The sequence below is a fragment of the Schistocerca gregaria genome, chromosome 1 (assembly GCF_023897955.1).
Source record: "Schistocerca gregaria isolate iqSchGreg1 chromosome 1, iqSchGreg1.2, whole genome shotgun sequence".
NCBI lineage: Eukaryota > Metazoa > Arthropoda > Insecta > Orthoptera > Acrididae > Schistocerca > Schistocerca gregaria.
In genome coordinates this window covers 821301473-821323924 of record NC_064920.1, presented here as the reverse complement: position 1 = coordinate 821323924, position 22452 = coordinate 821301473, and positions in this window count along the sequence as shown.

The following is a 22452-nucleotide window of genomic DNA, read 5'->3' as shown; positions in this document are numbered from 1 at the left end:
TTGTCCTTTCAAGTTATTGTTTGACTTTTTTCAAGGTTGGTGATCCAGGACTCCATCATTCAGTACTTTTTGAAATTTATAGTACCAACTTCACCACCAGCAACAATGTTTGACAAAAGTCTGGGATCACATCTGGCACTATCCAGTAGTTCATCAGAAGTTCTTTATCTTTCCTCTTTCTTTTTGTCTGTTAGTTTGTGAGGGATGAGCTTTGCATTAAGTTTCTGTTCCCATAAATCTTATGACACATATCACAATTCATATTAAGTTCTTCAGATATCACATGCACAGTTACATGATGGTCTCCTTGCAATAACTGCCTTATTTGCTCCATGATTGCATCAGTAGGTGCTGTTGACGGGCAACCACCTCTGGGATCCTCTTGCACTAAAACTCTGCCTTCATTAAACTTATTGTGCCACTCAAACCCATGGCTCCCTGAAAGTACCTTGCCTGCATGGGCTTGTTTAATCATTGTCCATGATCCACTGGTACCAGGAAAATGAATCTGTCAAACTTGAAAATCAAAGAGGGAGGGACTCTAATAAAAGACCCAATATTTTTGGCATAGTATATAAATGATTATTTTAGTAGCATAGGAATAAAATTATAGGAAAATTTTTCTAACAGCCCCTCAGGTACAAAAACCAAATAATGGTGTATCATGCTCAATGGTGTTATTCCCTACATCCCAGGAAGAAGTCTACAAAGTAGTCAGCAAAATGAAAAACAAAAACTCAGCGTGTCTGGATGAAGTCCCCATTTTTATAATTAAGGACTGTACCAAGAGCCTACTTCCACCTCTAGTTGATATTGTAAATCAATCTTTCAAGCAGGGCTACTTTCCAGACTATTTAAAACATGCTAAATTAATACCTCTCTTCAAAAAAGGCGATGCAGGAAAAATTGAAAATTATAGGCCAATTTCTCTACTCTCATGCTTTGCAAAAATCTTAGAAGCTATTATGAACATGAATTATTTAAATAAATACAACTTACTGTCTGTTGGCCAGTTTGGATTTCGGTCAGGGAAAAGCACAGAATCAGCAACAGCACACCTCACAAAACACATTCTAGAAGCAGTAGATAAAGGGAACTACACAACAGGCATATTTCTTGATCTAACTAAAGTGTTTGATACAGTAGACCACAACATAATGTTAAATAAATCAGATGAACTGGGAATAAGGGGACTTGTGAAAAAGTGGTTCCAGTTATTTCTAAAAAATAGAAGACAGGTAACTGAAATCTCACATATTTGAAGTTGCTCAAACTATGTTGTAAAGTATACTTCAGACCCAAATTATGTAAATATAGATGTCCCACAGGGTAGTGTCCTTGGCCCAATACTATTCCTCATTTACATAAATGACTTCTCACAGAGCATCAAGCATGGACAAACAATATTGTTTGCAGATGAGTTAAATGTTCTAATCAGTGACAAATCACTAGATGCACTGAAAGAAAAAGCCGAACAAACACTAAACAGTGTACGTGAGTGGGCATCCAGTAATAAACTAATACTAAATTAAAAAAAAAAAAAATGCTGTTAACTCCTATGTCTGCAAAAAACTACACTATAACAACTTTCTATTAAACAATGAAACTATAGAATGTGTAGACTACACAAAATTTCTTGGATTGCATGTTGACAGTCAGTTAAAGTGGGAAGAACATATTAAAATACTTACTAAGAGAATTGCTACAGCATGCTATGCACTTAGAATTCTGACTGCAGTGTGTGACACTACATGTGTCAGATCTGTATATTTTTCTTATATCCACTCTGTTATTACCTATGGAATAATACTTTGGGGAGTCAACAGTAAAAATATACAAATAGTTTTCAAATTACAGAAAAGAGCAATTCGTATAATAACCAGGAATGGTAGTAAGGCTCACTGCCTTTAACATTTCCAAAAGCTGGAAATCCTAACTGTCCCCTGTGAATACATTTTTCAAAGTATTATGTACATAAAAAAAATATTGACTGCTATGTTAAAAATTCTTTAGTACACAGCTATGAAACTAGAGACCAATACAATCTGCATCTAGAAAGGAAGAATAAAGTTAAAACTCAAAAGAGCTTCTTGTACAACGCCGTTAAATTATATAATAAATTACCCCAAAATATAAAAGATATTGACACAATTGGACAGTTCAAAACAAAACTAATTTTTTTTATTAAATAAAAGTTATTACACAGTAACTGACTATTTGAATTAAAACATGTAGCCTGCATTGTAATACATGAGGAAATAATTATGATATGAAATCCAGAATTGTACAGTACTATAAGAAAATTACATAAGGATATAAAACTAATGTAAATAAAGTAGAAAGAAACTTCCACACGAGAAAAATATATTAAAAACAAAGATTCCAAGACTTACCAAGCAGGAAAGTGCCGGTAGACAGGCACAATAAAATAACACACAAACCCACACACAAAATTATGAGCATCCACAACCGGCGGTTGCTTCGTTAGGAAAGAGGGAAGGAGAAGGAAAGATGAAAGGATGTGGGTTTTAAGGGAGAGGGTAAGGAGCCATTCCAATCCCGGGAGCGGAAAGACTTACCTTAGGGGGAAAAAAGGATAGGTATATACTCGCACACACACACACATATCCATCCATACATATACAGACACAAGCTTGTGGATTGAGATTTGAACTTGCAACCTTTGCCTTTAGTGGGCAAGTGCTCTACCAACTGAACTACTGAAGCATGACTTGTCTCTCATCTTCCAGAATTCACAGAAGCTCTCCTGTGAAACTTGTGGCACTAGAATTCCAGAAAGAAAGGATATTGTGGTGATTTGGCTTAACCACATCCTGTGGAGTGTTTCCAGGAAGAAATTTGCACCCTGCAGTATGAAAAATTAATTACTGCCTCTTTGATGGTTCTTAACTGTTAAGTTCTTTACTTAATAGTATTAGACAATCAGTAATGTTCATGGTGTAGCAAGGTGGTTTTTTTAATCTATTACTTCTTTCTACTCCCATAAATAACTAAATTTGTTTGCTGATTTTCTTCTTATTTTCAACACATTAACATGTCTGGCATGTAATATTTACATGAAAATCTGAAGACCGTATTTAGAATTGATTTCACTTGAATTTATTGTGTAGGTTATCATTTTGGTTGTTCTGTTGACATTGAGGTGATTAGTTTTCATTAGGGCATTTGCAATTTGAAAAATATAATTATTTAATGTTATTACCCCAATTTGCAACATGAAATATACTCTGGGCTAGTGAATATATGTGACTCACACCAACAGAAAGTCTGGCAGTCACATTTTCCTGTAAAGTATTTTGAATCATCTGAAATTAATTAACATAAAAAATAATTAACATCAAAGTTCCAGACTATTAGAATTTTCCACAGCAGATTTCATTATAACTATTGTTAGATTATGGACTTTGATTTATATGTTTTTTACTTTAATTGCTCTTTACAAAGTGACATACGTTACTGGCTAACTAACTCATTGATAATTTCAGGTGATGTACACTAAATTGCAAAATGACATTTATATATGTCCACATACTGGAACAATAACAATGTCCATTTTTTTTCTAAATTTCTACCCAACAACTTTTATACGATCCAAAATTATATTAGTTCTGATGGTTCATTCAGAACAGTAAAATCCTGCCTAACTCATTTTTAAAGCATAACGTAGTTTACAAAATAACAATTTATTCTGATGCCAGTCTCTTAAGTTGTTGGAAGTTACCCAAAATTGATAGCTCACAGTATCAAAGCTCACAAAAAAGAACTATGTCAGGTGTGCTCCAAGTGTTGACTAACACCATTACTATGACATTCTTTATGTGATAATATGTGCATTAACATCTGTGAAACTCTATAACACTAATGTTTAATAACTTTTGAGCATTTCCAGGATAAAATTTTCACTCTATAGTGGAGTGTGCAGTGATATGAAACTTCCTGGCAGATTACAATTGTATGCTGAACCAAGACTTGAACTCGGGACATTTGCCTTTTGTGGGCAAGTGCTCTACCATCTAAGCTGCCCAGCCACAACTCAGAACCTGTTCTCATGACTCTACTTCCACCTGTACCTTGTCTCCAACCCCTTCCAAATTTCACAGAAGTTCTGCTGCAAAATTTGCAGGACTAGCTCTCCTACCAGAAAGGATATTGTGGAGACATGGCTTATCCACAGCCTGGGACATATTTTCAGAATGAAATTTTCCATGCTGCAGAGTAAAAGTCACTAGCTGCATTACACTGCCAAACTGAAAGTGTGTGTTCAAAAAGTCTCCTCACCAGATTAATTTTCTTTGGCACTATCCTAACAGTGTTGTGAACTGCATAGATAGCTGTTAGCTCCTTAGGAGTAGCCGGCCTCAGACTGTCGTTAGCCCTACCCTTCTGACTGTCACATGTACAGACTGAAGTCTCCTCAAATACACCTCACCATGGCACTAATCTCAACAGCATGGCACACTGCAGTGGCTCAGCATGTGTATGTGTACCCTGGCCATTGGTGATATGATGTCTCCAAATGACTCAACAAGGAACACACACTGAGGCTGAGCCTGCACACACACTCCTCTAAAAAAGGGCATGCAGGGTAAACTGCACACTGTAGCAGCATGCCATAAGATAGAAGCTGATAAGCTACTCATATTACTCTACAGTTTTTTTTTTTTTTTTTTTTTTTAATTTTGGCCCAGCCGTTGTCAGATACTGCAACAGAAGTAAAATAAAACAGTGGAGTAATGCAAGCCATGCTTTACAAAAACAAGTTAAAGGGCAGTCTTACCAACTACAACAGAGTCATACAGGCAACTCCAACCCAACAATTTGAACTTATGTCTGCAAGTTGAAGGTACACTTGCATGCATAACATCATCAAGTGAAACAGTAAAAAGTAATTCCTACTAACTGCCACTAGTGGAAAGCATGGAACAGTATTACTGTATATAGTCATTTACATAAAAAACTGATGCCAATATGCTTAAAAAACATTCAAGAACCACATGTCGCACAGAGGCCGATTGTAAATTAAAAGATACAGTTTCAAAGAACCTTTTGCCATCAGTAGGGCCAGGTCCCAAAAGTATTTGTTATTAATAACGAAAGTTTCAGAAACAATGTTATTGTATCCCCTAATCATATTTAGTGCTACACATGTATAATAAGACTTGCAGTCTTCCTACATTTACAAAATACAGACTGAAGCCATCAATATCATGTAAGTATAGCACATAATAGGAAGACTTGCATCATTAAAAAAACTAAAATGAATAAAAGCATGAATTAAAGGTCAATTTGGCAGTGTCTTATGGTGTTATAACCATGAAAATATCCAAAGGAATGCCAGTGTGGTGGCCACTCACAAGCTGAGTAGCCAAAGCTGTAATACCTGCTTTCACCTTAGGTATACTACTGCAAGATCTGCAAATGAGTGTGACACTGTTAAATCAGTTACTTGTGAAATATTAAAAAAGTTACTGCTAAATTTGTTCTGTTCATTCAATAATAATTGTGAGAATTTGTTTCCATGTGCTGTAAGCTGGATCATTGGTAATATGTTCAAAGTGTATTCCTTTTTAACCTTGTGCAGAATTTACATACTCTTGAATAGGTGACCCAGTTCATGTGTCTGTTTTGACAAATGGTTTCTGAGTACACTGCTGCTCACACTGTAGTTGTGCTCCCTGAAACAAAATGCCAGTTTCCTGTCAATCTGGCCAACACCAATCTTACCACAACTAAATCTATTTTTTACGCTCCCAAACTGTCACATTATCAGAAACAGTAACACAATCTACTTAAAACCTACACTGGCCTTAGCCTTCCTAAAATTCTCATCAGTTATTTCAGATTTGACGTGTTTTGATATTTTGCTCTCTCATAATTGTTTCCCTTTTGTAAGCTATGTGTTCACATTATTTATCTGCACAATTGCATTGAGCTCACTTTTTTCTACATCTTCTTCAAATTTTATCATCAGCCTAACATTTATTGTTAACTTGAAAAATTTTCCTATACAGGCCTACTTTCTTGGGAGATAGGTATTAGATCCATGAAATTAATATGTTTCTAATTCCTGAGTTTGACCATAAATCAATTTTGGGTTACTAGCACTCATCCTTTTGGATCTTGCATTTTGACAATTCTATCTTTTTATAATAAAATGACATCATCTTGGAATGTGCCTTCCTTGTGATGATTGTGGCATTTAGTAGCTAGTCATTGAATGTCCATTATCTTACTATGATCTGGCTTTATAAAAAAATTTTAACTAATGGACACAGCACAGCTTTGGTTAATCTGACTGGTTTTCAGAGTATTTTCACTCACAACAGCATTCTAAATGTTAATCACAGGTAGACATTTGCAATCTACTATGAAACTTTTTGATAGTGGCCATATTTTTACAGTGCACTTTCACAAGCAAGCTCTGGCTGACGAATATCATAAATTAGTTTTGATTACGTAGTTATCATATTATCATACATGATGCTTCCATACTGAATGCTAGTAGTGGACTCTGATGTAGAGATTTGATTTGGGTTGTGGTTAGGGGCAAACTCTTTACACATAGATGTTATAATGATTATTTACAACTGTAGACTGCTGACTTATTATCTGGCAGTGGTATATACAGGGTGCACATGAAATGATGGAAGAAAATGAGATAGCTGGTAGAAAAGGTCATAACAAGCATATTTCACATAGCAATCCATGTCCACATCCCTTAGTGCATGGTGCAGACTCAGTCAGGCTTCAGCTGCCAGACACTGTTGTCATGTGTGTGTGAGTTGCATTTGCATGATTTTGTGTGTGTTTGTCTGTCATATATTTTTCAAAAAGGCCTTGTTGGCCAAGAGCTTATTTTGTGAAGGTCTTTTTGCTGTGCCTATTTGCAACTCAGAATCTCTGCTATATGGTGAGTAGCAACTATCCTTTTCAAAATATTGTTACATTCCATCCTGGATTTTCCATTGTTTAATTAAATATATCTACATAAGACTTAAAAATTTTCTATAGATATGATATGATAACTACTGGTATATTTTAACAAACAAATGAAATTATTTAAAGAGCAGATTGGTAGCAAATGGAGTAATTGCACCTTGTTTCCTTTCAGTCTACCCTGATGAGTCAAAACATTATGATCATAGCCCACCTGGAGACTGAATGCCACCTGGTGGAGCTGCAGGTCCATGATGCAGTTAGAAAAGTATATGAAGGCAGCAGAGACAAGTGGGGAATCACTCTAACAATGATATATTCTGAAAATGGTGAAATTCACTGATGTAAGCAGTGATGACAAAGGGCACACTGATATGGCTTAGCGCATGGAAATCAGCATCTCAGAGTCAGAAAACCTGTTCGTCATTTCCCATGCTACCATGTTGACAGTCTATGGAGAGTGGCTGAAAGATGGTCCAGCCACATATGTGCAACAAGGTGTTGTATAGCTATGTCCCATCCCAGAAAGTGAAGATCACAGGCTTCCCACTCTAAAAGCAAGTTTGGCAGTGATCTGTGCCAGGTGTTTCAACTGAGCACAATGCTGGTGCAAGTATGCTCCACAACAGATGACACTTATATGTTGTCATGTCAACCTAATACATTCATCAATTTGATCGCAGGGCATGCAGGATCATTCAGGACTGGATTTTGGGTCAATTGAAGCATGTTGTCTGGTTGAATGAATCATGTTTCTCATGACACCAAATGACGGGGTCCAGATATGACATTATCAAGGCTTATGGCTGCTCACAACATGCACTGTACCATTGACACAGGCCATTTGGTACAGTATTATGCCATGGAGGATATTCATCTGGGCATCCATGGGACCTGTGGCAGGAATCAAAGACACTTAACAGCTGTGAACTATATGAACATTATCACAGACCTTCTGCATCCCTTCATACTTTATGTTTTCCCATATGGTGATGGTGCCTTCCAGCAAGATAAATGTCCATTTACAAGGCCAGAATTATGCTACATTAGTTTGAAGAACACAATAGTGAATTCATATTGATATCTTGGCCACCAGATTTCCCTGATCTGAATCTAATAGAACACATGTGGGACACTATCTGGAACTAGCTTTGCCTCCACAAACCACTGATTTGTAGTTTATAGAAATTGCATATTCTGTACATAGATATCTAGCAGTACATATATCCCAAAACCTATCAAGGATGTGTTGAATATATGCCACTTGGAATTGCTGCTGCATTTAATTCCAAAGATGTACCAATAGATTCTAAGGTAACAGTCATACTGCTTTTGCTGATCAGTGTATGTACCACTAGTAACAAGGAGCTTTTTTCCCCAACTGTTATCTTAAGCTGCTACAAAATAATTCTAATGATGTGTACTAAAATTTCAGCAACTGTATGGTTTGAATCACATTCCTCTCTGTGTCTTTGTGCAGGATAATGACTGAAGAACGCAAGACCATTAAGGAGCTTGTTCTGAGTGAATATTTTAATGCGCCATCTATAATAATTAAAAAATTTGAAGAACTGTTGATTGGAGCAGTTACTCATTCTAGTAGGAAAGAGGATGAAAATTTTGACAGAGAGGTAACTTATAAACATTTATTAGGCTTTTCTTTCAACAAAAATGAAGTTGGAGCCTGAATCTATTTTCCTTAAGTATGATATAGCATTTAAGAACAAAGAAAGAAACTTTAAAATGAAATAAGAATCGCTATAAACTGCTCTCACTGCTACATATAAATGGCAGATTGTTATGTCAAATCTACTATTAAATTTTAACTTATTTATACTCATAACTTGTTCTTTCCTTGACCTAGAACCTTGATCTATTTGCATACTGAATTGATAAAGGGTGTTGCTTCTTCAGTTTCCTATTTTTTGCCTGGTGATGATTTCCCAAGCATAAATTTATAACATTTTTGTCACCCCTTTTTATACCAGCCACTGTTGTTGGTTGCTAATTACAATCTGCATTAATGTAAGAATAATAGCTTTATATGAAAAGAACCACACAGATGTAAAGAACATCAATATGAAGGAAATTGCAATATGTTTGTGTTGTCATTTGTCAGAGAAGAAAAGGAAAGACTGGAGTTGCTTATAGAATATAAAAATGTGGTTCAAGTGATTGATGTAGAGGTATTTTTTAGATAGAGAATTAAACTACACATGCAAAATTTAAAATTCAGGGAGCATGATAAAATAATGCTAAATAAATAATAGGACACTGAACATGTTTTTGATTTTTTGAAAATGTGTCACTTTCTTATATATGGAATATGCAGCAGATAGAAAAAGTCCATCAAATACCTTAGGAATGACACACTATTGGTGGGAGCAGCTGCACCATATTACACTGAACTGATACAGAAAGAAAAAGTGCTTGGCAAATATCCAGTTGTGACTGAATAACATGAAACCCCGAAACCTAGCAAGGATATTGTGTCATGCAAAGACCTCATGCATACTGATGTGCAAGAACTGGAGGAATTGTTTGAAGATGACTGACCAGAAGTCATGAATATCATAAAGCAGCTAAATGACATATTAGAGAAAGCCACTGCATTTGTTCTGACCTGCACTTTGTAAGTGAGCCTGTGTGATAACACGTTAATTTTATTTTGTATTCTTATGTGGTGACAAATTGGGTACAACTGTATCCAGTTTCTTATGTATCAGGACAAAATTACTAATACTTTGTAACCAGTTAGCCTTAATGTTATTCATATCATTTGATAATACTATTTAAGTACGCCAAGGATAGCCAAAACATTTATATTGGCTATGAAAGGCACTGGTCTGCAAGTTTGGCTCCTACACACCAAATAAGATGCTACATGGGCCATCTGTGTACTTGAGGTGTGTGACCTCAGCTATGAAGCACATCGTAACTTTTACCTCTCTGTTTATCCAATGAAAGGGATCAACTACTAATTCCAAAGCAACTGGTGCATATAGAAGCTTGATCATATATTTCACCCACTATTTCAAATCCGATGGCTTCATCTTAGCACTGTCTATCATCAGTGTTATTTTGACACTATGATTACATCTGCCAGTCCATCTAGCACAGGAAAAGAGATGTTTGTGACTAACCTTGTTAAAACCTCTGAAATAAATATTACAGCTGATCTCTTATGGTCACCATATTCTGAAAGAACTGATTTAATTGATTGATTCTGATAGTTACTTTGAATTAATAATCAGTTCTCTTTATATGGTTTGTACCTAAAATTCAAGATGGAAGCAAGCAGTATTGTTTCTGATGCCATTCTTAGGCAGCCATTTTACTTGAGTAATTATTGGAAATCATTTACTAGATTGTTAACATTCACTCGGAAAATTTTTATGTCAGCAAATGGGAAAATAATGGTGACCGATGCATATGTTGTTTTCATCAGTCTGAAGCCTGGTTTGATGCAGCTCTCCATGCTAGTGTATACTGTGCAAACTTCTTCCTCTCTGAATAACTGCTGCAGCCTATATCCTTTCAAACCTGCCTACTGTATTCATCTGTTCCTCTCCCTCTATAGTTTATTCCCCACATGTCACTCCAATGCTAAATTGGTGATCCCTTGCTGTCTCAGAATGTGTCCTATCAACTCATCTGTTCTTTTAGTCGAGTTATGTTAGAGATTTCCTTTCTCCCCAATTCTATGCAGTACCTCCTCATTGGCTAACATGAACTACCCATCTAATCCTCATTTTTCTTCTGTAGGACTACATTTCAAAATGGTCTGTTCTCTTATTGTCTGAACTGTTTATCATTCAGGAACGATTTTCTTCCCATTGCCAGTAAACATTTTACATGTAAAAAAAAAGAAAAAAAAAGTCTAAGGCTATGTAGTCAACCATTAAATCTGAGTGAGGTGTTTAATACTGTAACTAAAAAATTTCAAAAATTAACATTAATGGAAACACTATTGTAAGCCCAACTCAAATACCAGAGTGTTTTAATGAGTTCTTTATAAATTTAGTGAAATGTGATGTAATTGTAACAGATTATCACAACAAAGTCATGATACTGTCCCCTTCTCCTAGGATCCATACCTATACTTTTCTTGTGGGTTGAACTTATGAGAGCACTTCCTCATTCCATTCTGGTTGGTACACCCCTTATAAAACATCCCTATTTTTTAAGCTACGGGTCATCCCATCTCCACATACGTACGCTTGCCCTTAGAAATTGCTAGGTATGCCCCCCTTATCCTTTCTGATTGGCCTCACAGTTCATTACCCTAGCATACATTTCTATGTACAACATAATCAAGTATTTTCTGGTAAAGATATAAATCTATCTTAAGCTTCACATTTATTCTTTAATACATCATTTACTCCGCAGAGTCCTCCTCTACTTATCAACTTCTATACTTTCAATTGATACTATGTCAACATATACTATTCATGTCCCACTATCCTTCAATTCATTAGAGTATTTATTATACTGAAATTTTCTATTGATCATCATGATTAATGTTCTCTCCTGCTTTTGTTTTCTCTCTTTGCTCATGGCTCTTTCTTAGTTTATAAACATGTTTTCTTATGTATATTCAATGTAGAACTGATATAGATTTCTATATAGGTGTGCATAGTTCTATAGGTAACCACATTTTCCCCTACAACACTTGGCAGTTCTCACATCATGACAGGCTTTCTAGTCTGTAGCTGTATGTTTGTGTCTAAGTGTATACTTGTGTGTACACGCACGTGTGTTCATGTGTAGTCTAATTCTCCGGCCTTCTTGTCTAAAGATAAGATGTAGGTTATTAGAAACCACAGAAATAAGGAAGGACTTCAGCGATAGAAGTTTATAAATATGGAAAGAGGTAAAAAATAGGCAGGTCCTCAAATGACAAGTAAGAAAGGAAAAAATAGACGTTGATGCTAGGATCAAAGAAGAGAAAGAAGATAGCCCCAAAGACAGTAAACCCTTCCCACCTTCTTTCTCCAGGATCTCTATGTTATAGGTACTTGAGTGAGATGCCGGAGGAGGTTTCATGTTAGATCGTCTCCTACAGAACAGACTTGTCTCATCTTCACCATCAAAGTCCCCGAAGGAAATCCCAGCAACCCTACGGAAATGGCAAATGATGAAGAATCAGGCACACTTGTTTGTGAGGGTTGTTTGAAAGGTGTGTTGTGTGTTTTGTGTTAGTCATGATTTATCTTTTCTTGTAAATCGAGCTTTTAGCTCCAATACCCACTCCTTTCAAAATAAATACAAATCCTACCATCTATATCACATCTCATCACAGGTATAAAATACTCTACACGAAATAGAGAATCTATACACAACAGTATAACAGTTGTTCGGCTAGTCACATCTTATTATATTTTCCACAAATATGATACTCTAGTTTACTTTGTCTAGATATCACCTGTTTTTCTGTGATTCTTTTAGGTTGCTCTATATTTTATAGTCGTATTCGGTTTTCTAAGCAATAAGATTCCAGGATAGTTCTAGATTTTAAAGGATAGATGACAGAATAGTAGAAGATTTTAAAGGAATTCTGTGCAGGAAGACTATTTTGGAAGAAACACCAAAAACAACTTGGGATTCGATTGTCGTCACTCCGCCCATTAACTCAGAATGTTAACGTCCCTGGGGGATAGATGACAGAATAGTTTAAGATTTTAAAGGAATTCGATGCAGGAAGACTATTTTGGAGGAAACACCAAAAACAACTCGGGATCCGACAGTCGTCACTCTGCCAGTTGACTCAGAATCTTAACGTCCCTGGGGGATATACAACACAACATGAAATGGACTCAACTAATATCTGAAGTAGTGCCATGGGGAATTCACAGGATGAATCCTGCAATTCTTTCCATAAGTCCATAAGAGTACAAGGAACTGGAGGTCTCTTCTGAACAGCACATTGCAAGGCATCCCAGGTACGCTCAATAGCGTTCATGTCTGGGGAGTTTGGTGGCCAGCAGAAGTCTTTAAACTCAAAAGAGTGCTCCTGGAGCCATTCCGTAGTAATTCCGGACATGTGGGGTGTCACATGTTCCTTCTGGAATTGCCCAAATCCATCGCAATGCACAATGGACATGAGTGGATGCAGGTGATCAGACAGGATGCTTACGTACATGTCACCTGTCAGAGTCATATCTAGATGTATCAGGGGTTCCATATCACTCCAAACACCATTACAGAGCCTCCATTAGCTTGAACAGTCCCCTGCTGAAATGCAGAATCCATGGATTCATTAATTTGTCTCCATACCAGTATATGTCCAGCCATTCGACACAATTTGAAACAACCCTCCTACATATATCTCATGAAGAGACCATGAGGATAAAATCAGAGGGATTAGAGCCCACACAGAGGCATACCAACAATCTTTCTTTCCACAAACAATACAAGACTGGAATAGAAGGGAGGACCGATAGAGGTACTCAATGTACCCTCTGCCACACACCATCTGGTGGCTTGCGGAGTATGGATGTAGATGTAGATTGCTCGTCTGACCAGACAACATTCTTTCCAGTCATCAACAGTCCAGTGTCAGTGTTAATGGACCCAGGCAAGGTATAAGGGTTTGTGTCATGCAGTCATCTATGGTACATTAGTGGGCCTTCAGCCCTGAAAGCAGATATTGATGATGTTTCATTGAATGGTTCAAATGCTAACACTTGTTGATGACCCAGCACTGAAATCTACAACAATATGCTGAAGGGTTGCACTTCTGTCATGTTGAACAATTCTCTTAGAGCATCATTGGCCCTGTTCCTGCAGGATCTTTCTCCAGCAGCAGCAAGATTGGAGATTTCATGTTTTACCAGATTCCTGATACTCATGGTACACTCATGAAATGGTCATATGGGAAAATCCCCATTTCATCGCTACCTTGGAGAGGCTGTTCCATCAATCGTGTGTCAACTATAACACCATGCTCAAACTTGCTTAACTCTTGATAACCTGCCATGTAGCAGTAGTAACCAGTCTACTACCTGTGCCAGACATTTATTGTCTTACATAGGCATTGGCAACCACCTGTTTACATCTCTCTGTGTTTGAATACACATGCCTATACCAGTTTCTTTGGCTCTTCAGTGCATTTCCCAAGGGATTGTAGCTGTAATGTGTGATGGTAGAAGCAGAGATACAAAAAGCAGACAGGCAATAACAAGAAAATCATTTCTGAAAAAGAGCATTTTTTTAACATGTAATATAAATGTAAGTGTTATGAAGTCTTTTTCTGAAGGTATAAGTCTCAAGGTCAGCCTTGTATGGAAGCGAAACACAGATGATCAGCAATTCAGATAAGAAGAGTAGAAGCTTTGGAAATTTGGTGCTACAGAAGAATGCTGAAGATTAGATGGATAGGTCAAATAACTTATGAGGAGGTAATGAATAAAAGTGGAGAAAAATATATGGAACAAATTAACTTAAAGAAGGGATCATTTTATAGGACATATTCTAAGACATGAAGGAACAGGGAATTGGTAATGGAGGATAGTGTTGAGGATTAAAATTGTAGAGAGAAGCCTAGGCATGAGCAGTTTCAAATGAATGTTGATTGTAGTAGCTATTCAGAGATAGAGAGTCTTGCACAGAATAGAATAGCATGGAGCGCTGCATTATTTATTTGTTTGAACTTATGAAAATGATAACCATAACAACAACAGCAACAAGAAAGTCTGTATGAGATACTTTTTTAGTACCCAGAGACAGAATGTCCCTTATAATATGGCATGGTTGGCAAACCTGATAAATGTAATTGTATCTTCCTAATCTTCCACGAACCAGTAACTCTGTCTGATCTCTCATCATGCTGTATATTTATTATTATTATTTATTATTAATTCCTTTAACTCCTTATGTAGAGCATAGAGCTGCAACAAAGGATCACAATCTTGTTCTTTCTTCTGTTAGTATTTTCACTTCTTCCCATCCTATTCCGCACTGTTGACCTTCTGCTTCAACAGATCATCTCCATGTCATTTTGGGTGTGCCTCTTCTCTGTCATCCCTGTGGGTTCCAATAAAGTGCTTCCCTTGCATTATGTTCATTTGGTCTCCTAAGCATATGTCCCAAGCATGTCCACTTTCTGCTTTCTATTTGCAGCTCAATTCGCTTCTGGCTGTTTCTTTGCCAGAGTATTTCAGTAGAGATGACATTTAACCTTCCTAATACCCCCAGGATGTTCCTCAGACATCTATTGTAGAATTTCTGCAGCTTATGGATTATGTGCTTTGTCACTTTCCATGTTTCACATCCATGTAGACGCACAGATTTTACATTACTTTCAAATATCTGCAATTTTGTCCTCAATGTTATTTCCTTTGATCTTCACATAGAGTGGTGAGTTGTAAAAGGACCTTTAGCATTGTTGATGCAGCTGTTAATGTCCTCTTTTGCACTACAAATCATGCTTTCAAGGTAGCAAAACTTATACACACATTTGATTACCTGAGTCCCAAGCTTAAGCTATGTGGTGTTGTTATCATTTGCCTGCAAGTCTTTTACTTTTTGGGCATTGATTTTCAAACTGAATTTCTTCACAGCAGATTTCAGACCTTCTAGTTTCTCTTTTACATTGTTGAGACCATGGGATAGAAGGCAAAGGTCATCTGAAAAATCTAGATCTTCTAGATTCCACTGCATAGATATTATGTATGTAAATGAAATAAACATTTGCAATGACATATATTGAAAACCATTACAAGATGTTCTGATCTTAATTATAAATGAACATGTAGTTCCCCGGTTGTAACTTTTAGTACTGGTAGTACGTACAACACACTGCTTAACTCCTGAGAAGTGTTTCTATTCCTCATGACTCCATTACTCAACACAGGAAGTTTTGTTAATGCAGTATAGAAAACACTGTCAAACTCAAAGTTTGTGAAGAAGGTACACTTTATGGTTGCTCAGGAAATGTAAATCAATCCTGTTTGGGTTGATTATTAACTAGGTGTTGCTGTCATTGCTACATAGGGTACGAAACGAAATCACCTAACATTAGCACACAGAAGTAAAACAAATAGTAATTAGCAGAAAAGAGAATAAGCACAAAGTCCAAATGAGTAGCAGTTGTCACTATGATATATAGATTGTTTAGCTATAGCAGGTGGAAACATAGGAATCTGTTGATATGCCTTGGTGCAACTTATTACATCGAAAAATTTTGCACCTGCCGAGACATGGGAGAAGGCAAGTAGATTTGGTATGTGACACCTATGAAGTACCACACAAGTATTAAGTTTCCTGTAATCTCCACAAAGCCTGAGGGATCCATCCTTGTTTGGAAGTAAATGGATTGGGGAGAAACATGTAGTAGAGGAAGGTCTGATAATTCCTAAATTTAACAGGTTTTCGGCAATTTTTTTAGTCTTTTGAAGTCTGCCTTAGTAAATATTGGGGGCCCGTCCACAGTATGAATGTGATGCTCACGTCATGTAAAACAATACCCAGTGTTGGGTTCTGAATATTTACACTTTTCTGACTTGGTCTTGGGGGCCCGGACTGCACACCACTGATCTTGTGTTGACGTTTGTGATAGATGGAACTGACATCAGGCAACACTGTCTCTTTTAGCCATTGTTTCATCTGTTGATGTGATGGTGATTGACTCTGGCACTGCTGAACAGGTTGCTGCTGCTGTAGTAGGATAGCTGACACTGATGAAATGGCCATAGCCCTTTCTGCAGCAGCTGTAAAATGACATGGAGCTTGGTGTTGCTGGAATAGCTTGTGATGTGTTCATAGACATCCTAGTAACAGCAATTTTCTAGTGTTGTGAAGGTAGATGTATCCATGGTGAACAATGGCTATGTTGCTTCTGGATGCCTTGTCTCTTTCCTAGGTAATGTTGTTAAGTAAGTTGCTGATGACTGTAGTGTCCCTCTTGATGTTGGTCTCACTTTGGCGCAGATTAGATTCTGTTCACTTCCAGAAATTCTAGTTCTCATTCTAACACTGATGCTCACAATGATGTATTTTAACCACTTAAGGCTGTGACTTCCTGACTAACCTCCTGTAACTGAGAGCTCTTGACAACAATGTCACTTTCTGTTTGACATACGGAGTCCATACAGTTGCTCCTACTGTTGTGTATCGATAACATATCAGTGAGACCTGCTGTTTCTGTTTTATGCACTGTACAATTTGAACCCGAGTTGCTAATTTTCTTTGTAGCAAGATTTATTGAGAGTTTATAGTGACTCAGGAAGTCTGACCCTATAATTGAAACTGGCACCACAGTGATACAAAAATTCCACCCAAAACTGCATTCCAGGACAAAATCATTTGTTAATAGTTTGTAGCCAAAATGCTATATTGGTGTGTCCTATATAGATTGTAATGATAATATCCCATATTTGTCAACTGTACTTCAAGGAACAGTGCTTATCAATGAACAAGAGTCAGTAGGGAAGTGTGTTTGTGATATTCTGAATGACAAGAATATTCCTAGGTCACTAGGCCATGAAATATTTTACACAATTGTAACTCCATATACTGTCAATTTGGAGACATGAGCAGTCACTTTATCCAATGCACTGATGTGTGGCAGCTGCAATTGATGTGCAAAACTGCAGGGTGGGTTGTATTTACATACCAATGTACCGAATGTTGCATGGAACCAACAGAAGCATGCTGACTGGTGTTACCATGTAGAAGAGGTTGTGGTGAGTGCTTTCCAGGTCTTGTGTTCACAAGGTTTTGGCTGTCTCCAGTGGTGACCATGGAGTCTGTGTCCAGTGCGTCATTGTGCCACTGTTGTGTGTGCTTGGAAGCAATCAGGAAACTCTGAGACCTTGCCCATCTCTTCATATAGGCCTCGCAGCTTGCACTGTTTTAAAGTTACATGTAATAAAACAACCACCTTGCACTTGTCTCTGTTGCACAGCAAAAAATTCTGTCTGGCCAAAACAAGTTTGTTGTTGATAGAACCCCATCACAGGACACTGAAACTGTTTGCAATGTAGGAGGTAACTTTAGACTCCAGATCCTCCACAAAACTGTGTCTGACAAGATGTTGGTTCTTGCAGAGTGACGTAGTTGCCGCCATAAGTGTGATAGTGTCTTATTGTCCAGTGTATCCTTGTAAAGTACCCGATGCGCTGTAATTCTGGTTACTTTGATAATCAAGATAATAAGCACTTTTTAAGCACATCAAAAATGTTTGATGATGGCAGTGCAACTGTTATCTTGCTCTCTATAGTAGTGTGTTTACTACACCATTTAACAAAGTCACGAACTTATGGTTGTTTTCAGTGATACCATAGCTCTGTAGATCTAAATCAACAACAGAAAATCATGTTTGTGTGTCTTCTAGTTGAAAGGATGACAGTTCAGGTACAGTCCTCACTACCTGCAGCATTTGCTTGTCCATGTGTTGCCTGTAGTAGATGTTGTCATGAGAGATAGGTAAAATCTCTTGTGACACTCTTGGTGCAGATGAAAATGTGGGATGACACTAGTACATATTATGTGGTTGTTGCTTGGGTCATTTGAACTTAGAATGTGTGCAACTGGAAATTGTACAAATAATGGTTTGCATTGTGATACATCTTGACACTGATAATTGAAGTGCAATGCAGTGGCTCCGGTAAACAACATTGACGAGTCATGTACATAATGAGTACTGCCAGAATCATACACAGGATGATGAAACATTATTCCACTCAGTGCATGTAATGAAACACTAGAATCACAGTTACGGCCCACAGTGGTGCAGGAAATATGTGTGTCTTCATTCTCCTATGATTGCTACACTCACTTTCTTCTTGCACTGTTGGAATTCAAATGTTCTGAAATTCACACGTCATATCATAATTCTGATATTGATATCTGTATTATCCCTCTGTGGAATGTACGGTACATAGAAACTGGTGAATGTACATGTGAATCGCTCACTGTACCAGACTCATAATTCCATTGTCTGCCCTTGTCAGGATCACTATTATTGTTCCTTGGATGTAACTTGTATTACTGGTAGTAAATAAAACACATTGTTTAACTCCTGATAACTATTTTTATTTATTATAACTGCATCTCACAACATACGACATTTCATTAACATGGACTTGTTGGGCTTGTGACGAAGAAACACTTTATGGTTGCATGGGAACATAAATCAGTCATGCTTGGGTCAATTACTAAGTACCATTTGCAATTGTTTGTTCAAACTTCCTTGCTGTATATCCTCTCCAAGAGAATCAGGATATGGCAAATATGCGTTTATCAAAGTCAATGAATTTGCAAATCTTTGAAAAAATGTTGTTGTTGTGGTCTTCAGTCCTCATCTCAACAATACAAGATCAATAACAAAAAACAGTAAATGTGCTGAATTAATGCATAAATCAATGAAACTAATGGAGATACCTACATGATTATGTTTGATTTGTGCTGATGTAATGTTATTTGCAATGGCCATGAGTTAGATTAGGGATTATCACCTCTGGGAAGGTATAAAGTCATTTATAAGTTACCATAAAAGAGGTTAGTGAAAAAGAATAGACATTATCACACATGTTGTAGGTTACATGGCTGCTATTAGGCATTTGAGCATGGTATTCAATCTTCAGCTGCTCCAGTTGATACATGATAGCTGTATTTTAAATGCAATTTTGCCCCATGTACCCAAGGTACTGATTGTTCCCATCACATTTGATATTTGTAATCATCTCTCCTAATTTCAGGTTTCAGATAGACTCTGATATAATTAGGAATATTTGTTAAGTCTTTTTACATTTATGTGGAAAGTGATTTTACTGAATAGAAATATAAGTATGCTTACAGATGTGATATTTGTAAATTCCAGTAATCTGTGTCTACATTGGATTCTCTACTGGTGATTTACTTTTTGTGGCATACGTCAAAACACTGAGGAATGAGGGAAGATTCATTTCAACCTTTACAATGCAACTTTGTATTCAATATGATTTTTTGGGTTTATAGTAAAGCATTAACATTTTAAAAGTTTACCATTGGTATTAACACCAAAGTTAAAATTAAAAAATGGAAATTCCATGTAGGGATATCAACAATGTAGAAAAGATAGATTGCTCCTTACCATAAATTTAACACACTAAGTTTCAGACAAGCATAATTAGAGGACACAGCCTTCATCGGAGAAAGAGAAACACGCCATTCGTTCATGCAAGCAAGCTCATATGTGCATGAGGTGTGCTTGCTTTTGTGAATGAATGGTATGTGTGTCTCTTTTTCTGACAAAGGCTATAGATGAAAGCGTACATGTAAGTGTCTTTTAATTGTGCCTGCCTGCAACTAAGCATGTTATCTTTATGGTAAGCAGCAATCTATCTTTTTCTATAACATTAAAATTAAGATATTTACTGTAGATTCAAACACCATTTGTTGGGATTAAAGTCAATCACAGTCAGACCAGTACAGAAACCCACTACATGTAAGTGATGAACTAGTTTGAATCTCAAAACTTATTCAACAGTTGAGCACAGCACAGGGGCATTGCCATGCAAATTCCGTAATAGATAACCACCTTGGATCATGCCATTCTCTTATTTATAGAGTAGTCTACTGCAGGTAGATTGTTGATACTGAGCTCAAAACTCATTAGCATTGTGACAAACAAGGTGACAAATTCACAGTCAGGCTCTTGCTGGTAGAGGAAATGTACAGCTGCACACTTACCATGTAAACAGAGTATTTATGTGGAGAAATGTGTCATCCACAAAGGCAGAGAGGAGTCTCTGTACACTTGTCGTGTAAACAGAGGTATTTATGTGAAGGAAGATGTCACCTCCAAAAGCAGACAGAAGTCTCAAATATGATATGTTGTTGTTGTTGTTGTCTTCAGTCCTGAGACTGGTTTGATGCAGCTCTCCATGCTACTCTATCCTGTGCAAGCTGCTTCATCTCCCAGTACCTACTGCAACCTACATCCTTCTGAATCTGCTTAGTGTACTCATCTCTCGGTCTCCCTCTACGATTTTTACCCTCCACGCTGCCCTCCAATGCTAAATTTGTGATCCCTTGATGCCTCAAAACATGTCCTACCAACCGATCCCTTCTTCTAGTCAAGTTGTGCCACAAACTTCTCTTCTCCCCAATCCTATTCAATACCTCCTCATTAGTTACGTGATCTATCCACCTTATCTTCAGTATTCTTCTGTAGCACCACATTTCGAAAGCTTCTATTCTCTTCTTGTCCAAACTAGTTATCGTCCATGTTTCACTTCCATACATGGCTACACTCCAAACAAATACTTTCAGAAACGACTTCCTGATACACAAATCTATATTCGATGTTAACAAATTTCTCTTCTTCAGAAACGCTTTCCTTGCCATTGCCAGTCTACATTTTATATCCTCTCTACTTCGACCATCATCAGTTATTTTACTTCCTAAATAGCAAAACTCCTTTACTACTTTAAGTGTCTCATTTCCTAATCTAATTCCCTCAGCATCACCCGATTTAATTTGACTACATTCCATTATCCTCGTTTTGCTTTTGTTGATGTTCATCTTATATCCTCCTTTCAAGACACTGTCCATTCCGTTCAACTGCTCTTCCAAGTCCTTTGCCGTCTCTGACAGAATTACAATGTCATCGGCGAACCTCAAAGTTTTTACTTCCTCTCCATGAATTTTAATACCTACTCCAAATTTTTCTTTTGTTTCCTTTACTGCTTGCTCAATATACAGATTGAATAACATCGGGGAGAGGCTACAACCCTGTCTCACTCCTTTCCCAACCACTGCTTCCCTTTCATGCCCCTCGACTCTTATTACTGCCATCTGGTTTCTGTACAAATTATAAATAGCCTTTCGCTCCCTGTATTTTACCCCTGCCACCTTTAGAATTTGAAAAAGAGTATTCCAGTCAACATTGTCAAAAGCTTTCTCTAAGTCTACAAATGCTAGAAACGTAGGTTTGCCTTTTCTTAATCTTTCTTCTAAGATAAGTCGTAAGGTCAGTATTGCCTCACGTGTTCCAACATTTCAACGGAATCCAAACTGATCCTCCCCGAGGTCTGCATCTACCAGTTTTTCCATTCGTCTGTAAAGAATTCGCGTTAGTATTTTGCAGCCGTGGCTTATTAAACTGATAGTTCGGTAATTTTCACATCTGTCAGCACCTGCTTTCTTTGGGATTGGAATTATTATATTCTTCTTGAAGTCTGAGGGTATTTCGCCTGTCTCATACATCTTGCTCACCAGCTGGTAGAGTTTTGTCATGATTGGCTCTCCCAAGGCCGTCAGTAGTTCTAATGGAATGTTGTCTACTCCGGGGGCCTTGTTTCGACTCAGGTCTTTCACTGCTCTGTCAAACTCTTCACGCAGTATCGTATCTCCCATTTCGTCTTCATCTACATCCTCTTCTATTTCCATAATATTGTCCTCAAGTACATCGCCCTTGTATAAACCTTCTATATAATCCTTCCACCTTTCTGCCTTCCCTTCTTTGCTTAGAACTGGGCTGCCATCTGAGCTCTTGATATTCATACACGT